The sequence below is a fragment of the Scardinius erythrophthalmus genome (assembly GCF_964197995.2).
Source record: "Scardinius erythrophthalmus genome assembly, chromosome: 7".
NCBI classification, from domain to species: Eukaryota; Metazoa; Chordata; class Actinopteri; order Cypriniformes; family Leuciscidae; genus Scardinius; species Scardinius erythrophthalmus.
This window is the reverse complement of record NC_138227.1, coordinates 5,696,736-5,707,355: the sequence shown is the minus strand read 5'-3', so window position 1 is coordinate 5,707,355 and position 10,620 is coordinate 5,696,736. Positions and strand designations below refer to the sequence as shown.

At 37.1% G+C, this 10,620-nt stretch overlaps 1 long non-coding RNA gene across 1 annotated transcript; it reads right to left on the bottom strand.

Moving 5' to 3' along the window:
• Positions 1–2,732: 2,732 nt before the first annotated feature.
• Positions 2,733–4,871, bottom strand: LOC308693198. The gene is made up of 4 exons (XR_014030426.1): positions 4,808–4,871; positions 4,268–4,324; positions 3,727–3,801; positions 2,733–3,636 (listed from the first exon to the last, which is right to left on the bottom strand). It is a non-coding gene; the product is annotated as an uncharacterized lncRNA (long non-coding RNA).
• Positions 4,872–10,620: the final 5,749 nt, after the last annotated feature.

Sequence of the window (10,620 nt, the reverse complement as noted above, 5' to 3'; positions counted from 1 at the left end):
ATTCATATAATACAAATATAATAAATAATTAGCAGCAAAAGATGGACAATTTGGTCTCTAAAGTTTGTTTCACACTATAAACTGCTTTGATTTGGAGTGAGAGATACAGGGGGAGTGGCTTTATTGTATCAGATACATGTCACTGCACTGATTGGTCCAGTTTTGGTCTGCGATCTGTGACTGTGGTGATCATGAAATTAACCTATCACTCGTTCCAGAACTGCACACAGTTATGACATCAAAAATAAAATGATTTATTTAAGTCTTGTATGACTCTTTCAGGTGTTTTTTTTCTTCTCTAAAGCACTTAGTCTACTTCAGTAAAACCAGAAGGAAAACAAACATTCTCATACCACAATTTCAGAAATTAAAGCATGGTAAGCTATGAATTACAAAATCATACTGAATATACATAACCCACATAATCATCTCAACTTTTGCAACTAACAAAGAAACGGCCAATGAAGCCTCTCATTGACCAAATATTCCTCAGTTTTCAAACACTTCATGTAAATATACGGAGCCCCTGAGGGGACCTTTGCAAAAAAATATAATAATATGGACTTTCGCGTGCGCACGAGAAACTTTGCGCACGTGTTACAATTTCCGGTTTGGTTATAGGGTCATTACTACAAATGTGGGAAAAGGGATGAGATGAGAGTGTGCTTGGAGCATGCCTCCAGAGATTTGTCTTATTATAGGGAGTTTGCATTTGAGATTGTTTGTGGACTGTGCTTTACTGTAAGAAAAAAAACATGAATATCACATAAATGAATATCAGGTCCCACATCATGGATTACATAATCAGAGAGTAGCCTAGCCTATTTCTTTTTGTTTTGATTATTTCGTTTAAAGACATTTCAAACTTTCTTCAGATGTATTTCTCATGTATGTGAGGCATACACCGAGTTTCGGTTAATTTATGAGATGCGCTCCAGTTCACGTGCAATGCAAGTGACCGCGGCGCGCCTCCATGATTATATTGTCTGCTATATATTTGCTTCTCATTTATTAAATACAGGCAATTGGTTGATGAAAATTTTATTAAAATTAAGATACAATTTATACAAAACAAAATTCACTTTAAACAAAGGTTTTCTACAAAACAGAACTTAATGAAGTAGTCAAAATCATGTCTGACCCACTCCATGTCTCATATATTGCACATCCTATCTTACTCGTGCTGTTCACTTTTCATAATCAACATTGATGGAAAAATTATACATTATAATATTTTAACAAATATGAAACTAAATGTGCTTATTTAATGGCTACAACACATATAGTAGGCCTACAGACTCTCTATTTGTACATATTGCTGCACATTCATTTAATTCTGAATTTTGCACACATAAGTTGAAAGGCATTTGTTTGTGTATAGTAAAACATATCTGCAACATTTATCAATAACTCAATGCGTTAATCTCTTTTACCAAATTCAATAAGTTTCACTTCGGACATTTTTTTAGCATTCGTTAGTTGAGGGATAAGTGTAAGTTTATTCTAACCCAGAATAAAGCCTGCTCCGGAGCAGCTTAGCTGTGTAGCGTAAGTTACCATGATGATGAACACAACTAAAACCAATCCACTTTCTTGTGCCCTAAAAAGCCAGTTTGCTCAAACTAATCTCGAACTTTACCTGTTAGCAACTGAAGCCGGCTTTGTGCAACAGGCCACAGGACATTTTTGTTGTTTTACTAGAGACAAAGAACTGCCTTACACTGACAGCTAAATGACAAGTCAGAAAGTTACAACTCAAAAACAACTTCCACAAAACTAACGTCACATAACTAAAGTTTATTTCACTATGCATTTGCTTTATCTGAATCTCATTTATTTTAATTATTGGATCTTTTACTCACAAAATCAAACATTGTCAGTGAAATAGTCATTTTATTTGTTGTTATTGTACAGATGTTCGTTATTGTATATACATCTGTTTATGTAATAACTAGGGATGCACCGAAATGAAAATTCTTGGCCGAAACCGAAAACCGAAAAAGAGGAAACCAAGGCCGAAAACCGAAAACCGAAACACCGAAAGAAATTATGCCAATTATTAGTTTTTTAATTATTAGTTTTTCAATTATTTGCATTAATGGCTATGACTGTGTACTAACTTTACTAAAATTAAGGCATTGCAATTGCATAAATTAATATTAAAGTTTCAAAGAATAAATCAATTACAAATTATGCAAATATTTATTTAGCACATTGCAACAATGCACAGCATAAATTCAAACTATAATGTTTAACTTGACCCCACTCATGTGTACATTAAATAATAAATGTTCAGGCCTACTGGCCTGCACAAAGGTTTTAAAAGTAAATGTTCTCGAGTCATAAAAACAAAGTGCATTTAGGTCAAGTGCATTTTAATTTTGTCTAGGACTACTACAAGAAAAGTGCATTCAGAACAAGTGCAACTGCTTAAAGATACAATATTTTCTCTGTACACTGTAAAAATAAAAGGTGCCTGGAGGAACCTTTTGGGGTTCTTCACTTTGCCACACCGGCGGAACCGTCTGTAGATCCTCTAGGCACCCTTTAAAAAGGGCCGGTTCTCTGAGGAACCACACAGGTTTCCTGAGGAACTCTTATATTAGGCACTGTGTGGAACCACTTTGGGTGCCTCCAGGAACCAAATTTCATTTTTTTTTTTTATATTTAATTTCATGTTGTTACTATGGTTACCTTTGACTTCTATTATAATAAACAAATTGAACCAAATACAAAATAAGAATTGTTTATTACATATTTGATATTCATTTTTATACATACACTTCCATGCACATGGGGAAAAAAGCTAACTACAGATTAATATCAATGAACACACAAAAAAATAGTATAATACATAAGCAACATGAATAATCAACCATGTATATACAATAGATAAACAAGAAAAGACATCTCAACAAAATGCATGGAAACACATATGTTCCATGAAATAAATCAATGTAAATAAAATTACATTTGAACTAATTAAAAATGTCCATCATACTTAACTTTAAAACATTTGTGTTTCAGTCCGATGGTTAGTCTGACATCACTGTTTCCAAGTCCAAAAGCTCTATCAGATGCCAAAAACAAACAACAGTGCTAATATACACTCATTGTGCTGTAACCTTTATCTCTATACTGAAATCTCTGATGGTTAGTTATTCAGCTATTTTGAATCATAAAATGTTTAAGTCTGGGATGCCGTTAGACTGGAGACTGTAATGTACACTATGGCTTTTGAAAAGCTTAAATGTGTGACTTGAATAAACAGTGTTCATAAATGGTTGTTGAGTATTCTCATGAAACAAGATAGAGGAAGTAGAAGTAGAGGCTTCGACCCGAAACAGAGTTAAGGTGCAGTAAAATGATCTGTTGTTCTGTGAATGTTCACTGGTTAATTCCAGTCATTTCACTAAGAATCCACACGATCAGCAATTTCGTTTGTGGTCAAAAATGTCACTATGGGACCAAGTTGGTGTGAGGTACTTAACGAGTTAGAAAAGTGAAAAGGTACAGCATCGTTTTCCGTTTGTTTTTCTTCTTTTCTGGTGGATGGTCCAGACACTTCAATGATTTTCAGGTCTACAGGAGGATTTTTATTCTTGTTCAAACTTGTATTTCAGCTTACCGAGATCCCTGCAAAGTACAAAATTTACTGTTAGTAATGTTATTAAAGTGATAGTTGTGAAATTTAAATAATTTCCTCAGCCTTGTGACGTTCCAAACCTGTTTGACTTTCTGTCTGTGGAACCCAAAAGCAGATCTCAGGCATAATGCAACCCCAGTCACCATTCAGTTTCACTGCATGAAACACAAGCAGAAAACAAATGTGTAAATCATTCATGAAACCATTCTTATGTACACTTGTCTAGTTCAATTCAATGCAACAATTTATGTAAAAATGGTTAAGCTCCAAAAATGTCCCAGAAAAGATCCTAAAAATAATCAATGAGTTCACAACTCATGTGTTATGGGTTGTGTTGCAAGTCTTCTGAAGCCTAATTGCTTTTTCCTTTTTTTTATTTATTTTTTTGTCGAAAAAAACTAAACTTGAAATTATAATTCAGAGTTAAAATGTCTATAGCATTTTTTGTGAATCAAACCTGTGATATTATTTTTCTGAGTAACATGAATGAGATTTGAGATCATGAGAAAAGATTTTCAGAGAGTAACTGATTAAAAAACACAAGTACACAGTCAAACAATACAATTGCACACAGAGAAAGTTCATAGTAATAAAGTACAGCATGTGGTGCAGGTAACTTACTGTAATTCAATGTTGCCACTGAAAAGTTCAGATTATTTTAGAAATGTAATGGTTGTTCTGGGGAAACAAAAGAAAAAAGCTGATTATTCACAACATAATATTTATTGACCAGTAAATGGCTTTAAAATGGTATTTGAGAGAATGAGGGCACCTGTAGTAAGTAAAGTTAACGTTAGGCTAAACAAAAACAGAGCAAACTATAACCTGTTTTTGTTATTCATAACAAACGCGAAGAATCAGAGAATTTTCTAAATTAGTTAGGCTATATCAGCAATTTGAAGACACAGTTGTACAAAATATGTTGAATTGAATGACTAAATCAATCTAAGACAATAAGTCAATCATTTCCATTTGTTCATTAGATCAACATAAGTTAGTTAGCATCGCGGCTAAAACCTTCATACCAGATACTGTGCAATAAACGAGTGGTAAACACTGTAAAAACGTAGTGATGTATAATAAATTTAGTTTATATATATGTGTGTTTAAATATATAGTGAGTAGACTCTGTATTTATATTTATTTGGCGAGTTTACAAACCTTGTAATGGAGAGCCGAATAAACGGCGGAAGCTTTGATGAGAGGAGCCGTTAGTTTCCTGATGACGATCAGCTGAGCTTTGTTGCGCGCGAGCAGCGCAAGCATATCTGAAGCGACGACAGCAGAGGAATAGCAGCAGTTTCGTGACTGAATAAAACTTTTCTCCTCCTGCTTCTTCTTCTTCATATAATATTATTATTATTTAGTGTTGTTGTTTAAGGTTTAAATGACTTAATAAAATAGGCCTATACTAAATATATGTAAGCTACCCAAGTGAAAAAGACTAGGTTACTGTTAAATGTATTAAAAATGCATTAAAGTATATTTGTATTGTAGGTCTACTAAAAACACACTCAAGTACATTTTTTATACATTTAATAGTACATCTTTTTCACCTGGGTATGTATACTGAATCAAACTTGCCTATAATAATAATAATAGGATAATAATAATAATAATAATAATAGAATAATAATCTAATTCAGGCCTCACTGAACCATTGGGTTCCTCCAGATGCTGGCTTTAACATAAGAGATCTTCCAGGAACCACTTAAATGTTAAAAGATCTTCCAATAACCCTTCTATCGCATTCAAGTTCCTCTATTTTCCCCTATAAGCACTTCGAGGTCTCATAGTAATGAAAAGGTGACTCCAGAACCTCTGAAGTAAATACAAAGTGCTTAAAGGATCCCATAAGTTCCAGCAAGAACCTCAAAGATTGTCAATGCTCTTCCAGTTACCCTTCTATAGGAAAAAGAGCTTTGAGGCACCAAAATTACATTTTGAAGTTCCTTGAGTATCCAACAGGATACTTGAGGCTCCTTTAGTTTTTACAGTGTAGGCCTTCAACCAGTGGCGGCTGCTGGTCTTTCAAAGAGGGGAAGCTCATTTTTGGCCTACATCATAAAAATAATTCATTTATTTATACGTAAATTCTACATTCCTTTTCAAGAAAATGCTCTGTGAAAAATGTATGTAATAATATAATAAAGGTATAAATAATAATATAATAAAGTATAATAATAATGCTACTAATAATGTATATTTACTATTATTACTAATAATAATAATATAAAAAATATAATAAGTAATAATATAATAAAGGTATAAATGTATAATTGTGTGAAATGCATTATAAAAATTGGCTAGCAATTTCGACAAGCAAATACCAAGAAATAGGTTGCAGCAGTTTGTCTTTGAAAAATACGCGATGGGACTGAGCTCGAACAGCTTCAATATCAGCGACTTTTTATTGTATGAAATCGCTGTCAATCAAAAGGATACGCAGCCTTTCGACAGACCCTCCAATCATCACGCGGAAGCCCGGAGTCCGGGCCAGCCCACTCCCCATTCACTCCCAGAGACGCTGAGCGTCCGTGGGAGGGACATAATCGCAGCATTTATCCAATGAACGTCTAGTTTCGAAGCGCTGAAAAAAACTGTTCGAAGCAGCCCCATAGAAGTCAACGGACGCTGGGCTTCAACAGGGAAATGCACTGTGACGCTACGGGAATGTATGAGAAGGAAATCGAGTCAGCCGACCTGTAACTGATTCTGAACGAACTCGTCTTTGAGATGAACGTTTTCTAACGCATTTTAGTCAATAAAATGTTAATACAATAGTACATATTTGACCATTCATTTTTTGACATAGGGGAAGCCGAGCTTCCCTTGCAGTCTTAAAGAAATCGCCACTGATCAAAACAAATACTGCCATATGGGCTATATGTTAACTGTAGAACTTTAACAACAACAAAAGCACCAAGAACTGCAGATGTGCAAAGTGGATAATAAATATTTAAACACTAGACAAGCCCATTCTACTTCTTGAGGTAAAGTGGCAGGTTTTTCTTTATAAAGAGTAGCTTCTCTGCTTTATCACAGTGAAGTCTGTTCCTCTTCTCATCGAGAACATGTGCTGCTGCACTGAACAGTCTCTCGCTGTCAGTGCTTGTGCACGGAGCAGACAAGTACTTGCGTGCCATCTTTGCCAGGTCAGGAAAGCGGCCGTGATTACTTCTCCAGTAGGCAAGAGGGTTATCACTTCTGGGGATGGGGACTTCAGACAGATAACCATCTAGCTGATGAGCGGTTGAGCTTGTCATCTGCCTGACATTTGAGAGAGTGTATTTAAATAGGGCCAGTGCATAAATAATCATTTTTATCAAATTAACAAAATATCTAGCAGAAATATGGCAACAATCTGACAGTCACATATATAGTAAGAACAGAATAACCTACCTATTATTATTATTTGAGGCACTTTCTTGCAGGATTTCACTGAACATATCAGACAACGAGGTTGCATGCCCCTCATCTGGTGCAGAGAGACGAGTCTTTTTTTCTGCGCTCTGATCTCCTCCACGCGGGTTCTCCGCATCCATCGCGGCCTGAATCATTTCTCGTGCGCGCTGCTTTATTTCCGCATCCAAGTAATGGTCTTTATAACGCGGATCAAGTACAGTCGCGATGAAGTGCAGAGGATCCGAATAGATCTCAGTGAAACGTGTGTTGACAGACTCTAAGAGCGTACTTTTCATTGTTTTTACTCCGTGGTCCGTCTCAACCTCTTTGCTTAGGAGACGCTTTAGTGCTGTGATTAAAGGAATAACGTCCGCTGCAGATGCATCAGAGGAGCAGATCTCTTTAGTTAGCTGCTCAAAGGGAGCAAGAAGAGAGAGAATGTTCTCTATTAAGACCCACTGGTGTGAAGTGAATGTCGCGGGGAGCTCGTGATCTGCGCTATATGCAGCCAAGACTCGCTTTTGCGCGAAGAGGCTTTGCAACATATAAAAAGTGCTGTTCCACCGCGTACTCACGTCTTGCTGGAACCGTTTTATTGGTGTTCCAAACTGATCTTGCATAGACTGCCAGCTGAGAATGCTTAAAGTGGCCAACAATTCTTCTGCCTGTGGCCAGTACGTCTTTTACGCTGCGTTGAGACAACACTCCTTCATTCACAGCCAGCTGTAGTGTGTGGGCCATGCACCGTATTCCCTTCAGCTGGCAGTCTTCTATCGCTTTTGTCATATTTCTTGCATTCTCACTGACAATGACGTGCACTTTAGATTTGTCGATATGCCAGGTGGCGAACATATTGGCGAATGCATCAGAAATGGCAGCTGCTGTATGTGACCCTCGAAACTCTTGTGAATGGAGCAGAATCTTTTGCAGCTGGAAATCAGCGTCGATCCATTGTGCGGTTAGACTGAGCATACTGGTAATGCTGATGTCTGAGCTCCATATGTCTGTCGTGAAACTGATTGCTGAAATATCCGCAGCTATAAGCTCATGGACGTGAGCTGCAACAGCATTAAACAGCTCAGGCAAACACACCTCTGAGAAATGTCGTCTGCTCGGCATGACATAACGGGGCTCAATGTGCTCGATTAGCCTACGAAGCCAGCAGCCATATCACCCTGTAGCCCAAGACTGGTTGCCCACTGAAGCTAAGCAGGGCTGAGCCTGGTTAGTACCTGGATGGGAGACCTCCTGAGAAAAACCAGGTTGCTGCTGGAAGAGGTGTTAGTGAGGCCAGCAGGGGGTGCTCACCCTGTGGTCTGTGTGTGTCCTAACGCCCCAGTGTAGTGACGGGGACACTATACTGTCAAAGAGCACCGTCCTTCGGATGAGACGTAAAACCGAGGTCCTGACTCTCTGTGGTCATTAAAAATCCCATGGCATTTCTCGTAAAGAGTAGGGGTGTAACCCCGGTGTCCTGGCCACATTCCACACATTGCCCCTTACCAATCATGGCCTCCTAATAATCCCCTTACATTGAATTGGCTCTATCACTCTCTCTCCTCTCTCCACCTATAGCTGGTGTGTGGTGAGCGCACTGGCGCCGTTGTACTGTGGCTGCCGTCGCATCATCCAAGTGGATGCTGCACACTGGTGGTGGTTGAGGAGAGACCCCTGATATGATTGTAAAGCGCTTTGGGTGTACAGTAGTACATATGAAAGCGCTATATAAATGCCTCATTCATCATTTATTCATTCATTTACGAAATCCCACATCTTCTACGACAGAGAATGGCTGATCATCTAAGGCAATGAACTCCATAACCTTTTGCGTAATGCCCCTTGCCTTGACACCATCACTGGGAAACTTCCTTGCCTTTTCAAAAACGTCCGCCACAGACGGACTGGGCGTGCTTGGAGGCGTTTTCCTTTTTTGTGCTGCTGCTGCCGCGTTCCTCTCATATTCAGCGTAGCGATCGGGATGTTTAGACTTCAGGTGATAAATTAAACCCGACGTGGAGAAAGTCTTTGCAGATGTACCCCCTCTCGAAATTTCGGCATTGCATGTTTTGCAAATCGCTGTCCGTGGGTCTTTCTCAGATACACTGAAGTACGTCCACACCGCAGACATGTTGCTTCAGACAAGCAAGTGCAGGTCGCGGTTTCTGTTTGCGTCATCACAACATTTCGGCCGTATTGTTTCGGTGATAAAAGTATTTCGGCCGAAAACCGAAAATGCACTTTTGGGCCATTTTCGGCCGAAAATTTTCGGTGGCCGAATATTCGGTGCATCCCTAGTAATAACACGCTTTATGTAACTAAAAAGTAAAAAAAAAAACCTGATCATCTTCAGGGAATATATTAACAAATAACTGATTGTTGTTGTTTTTCTACATTTGTTTCCAGTCTCTTTTAATTTTGGTATTTCTTTGAATAAGCATTCAAAATCAGCGATTACTGGACCAAGGCTTTGGCCCTTCAGCTATATATATATATATATATATATATATATATATATATATATAGGGTAAACGTACCTATTAAGCTCAAGTACCCATTAAGCACACTACCATCTTGGAGCTCAGATTATAAAAAGAAACAGCAATGTATTATCCTATTTGATGTATTAACCAATTGATGTGTTTGTTACTATTTACCTCCTGTAATTTTAAACCAATCAGACCATTGCACACTGAGATATGTGTGTCCATGTGTTCACACTGTCTGGCGGCTATTTTCAAAGCTGTCTGAAAACTTTCACCAGAAGAGGAGCCCCTCAGATGTGCATTTTTTATATGTTTAAACATTTATTTTGAAGAAGTACATCTTCTTATTGCAAAATTAAGAGATTAATGTTTAGACTTTTGAATATTATAACCTGGAACCTGGATGTGGGAAATAATTACAGTTAGATCTAAAAGGTAGTTTTAGCAACATAGCCCAGATGCTACAAACATAGCTAGCTTACTAGCTGTATAAGATTGTGTGCTACATTAATATATTACTTCACAGGAATTAATGGCTTGTACTTTTAAATCCATAATATTATAATTTTACATTTTATTGATAGTCTGTGGTTTTAAACTGCTGTAATTTTTAAAGAATTCATATTATTGTTAGGTGAGCTTAAAGGGTGCACTACTATGACAATCACACAGCTTCAGTGTGACATCAATTAGAAAAAGCATAATTTCATAGATATTGTCTATAATAGTTGTTCATATTAAAATTGGTATAAACTTAATACATTACCTAGATTATTAATTTAGCTAAATATTTTCCTTTAAATTTTAATTTAATATTTATTAATTAAAAAATGTTTTTGCTCCAATTAAGCACAGTGTGTGCTCCCTTTAAGCTCACCCACATTAAACGTCTATGTAAATACTTAATAATCAGAATTTAAATATTAACTGATGGTTGTCACTATGTTAATCTTCAAAAAAATGATTAATAAACTTATTTTCACAGTCTTAAGATGACAAAAGCTAGACGAAACTATAGTGTATGCCCAAAGATGAAAGAGGCATGTCATACAAAGAAGGAGCCATCAGAAACCTGTCGTATCTGTC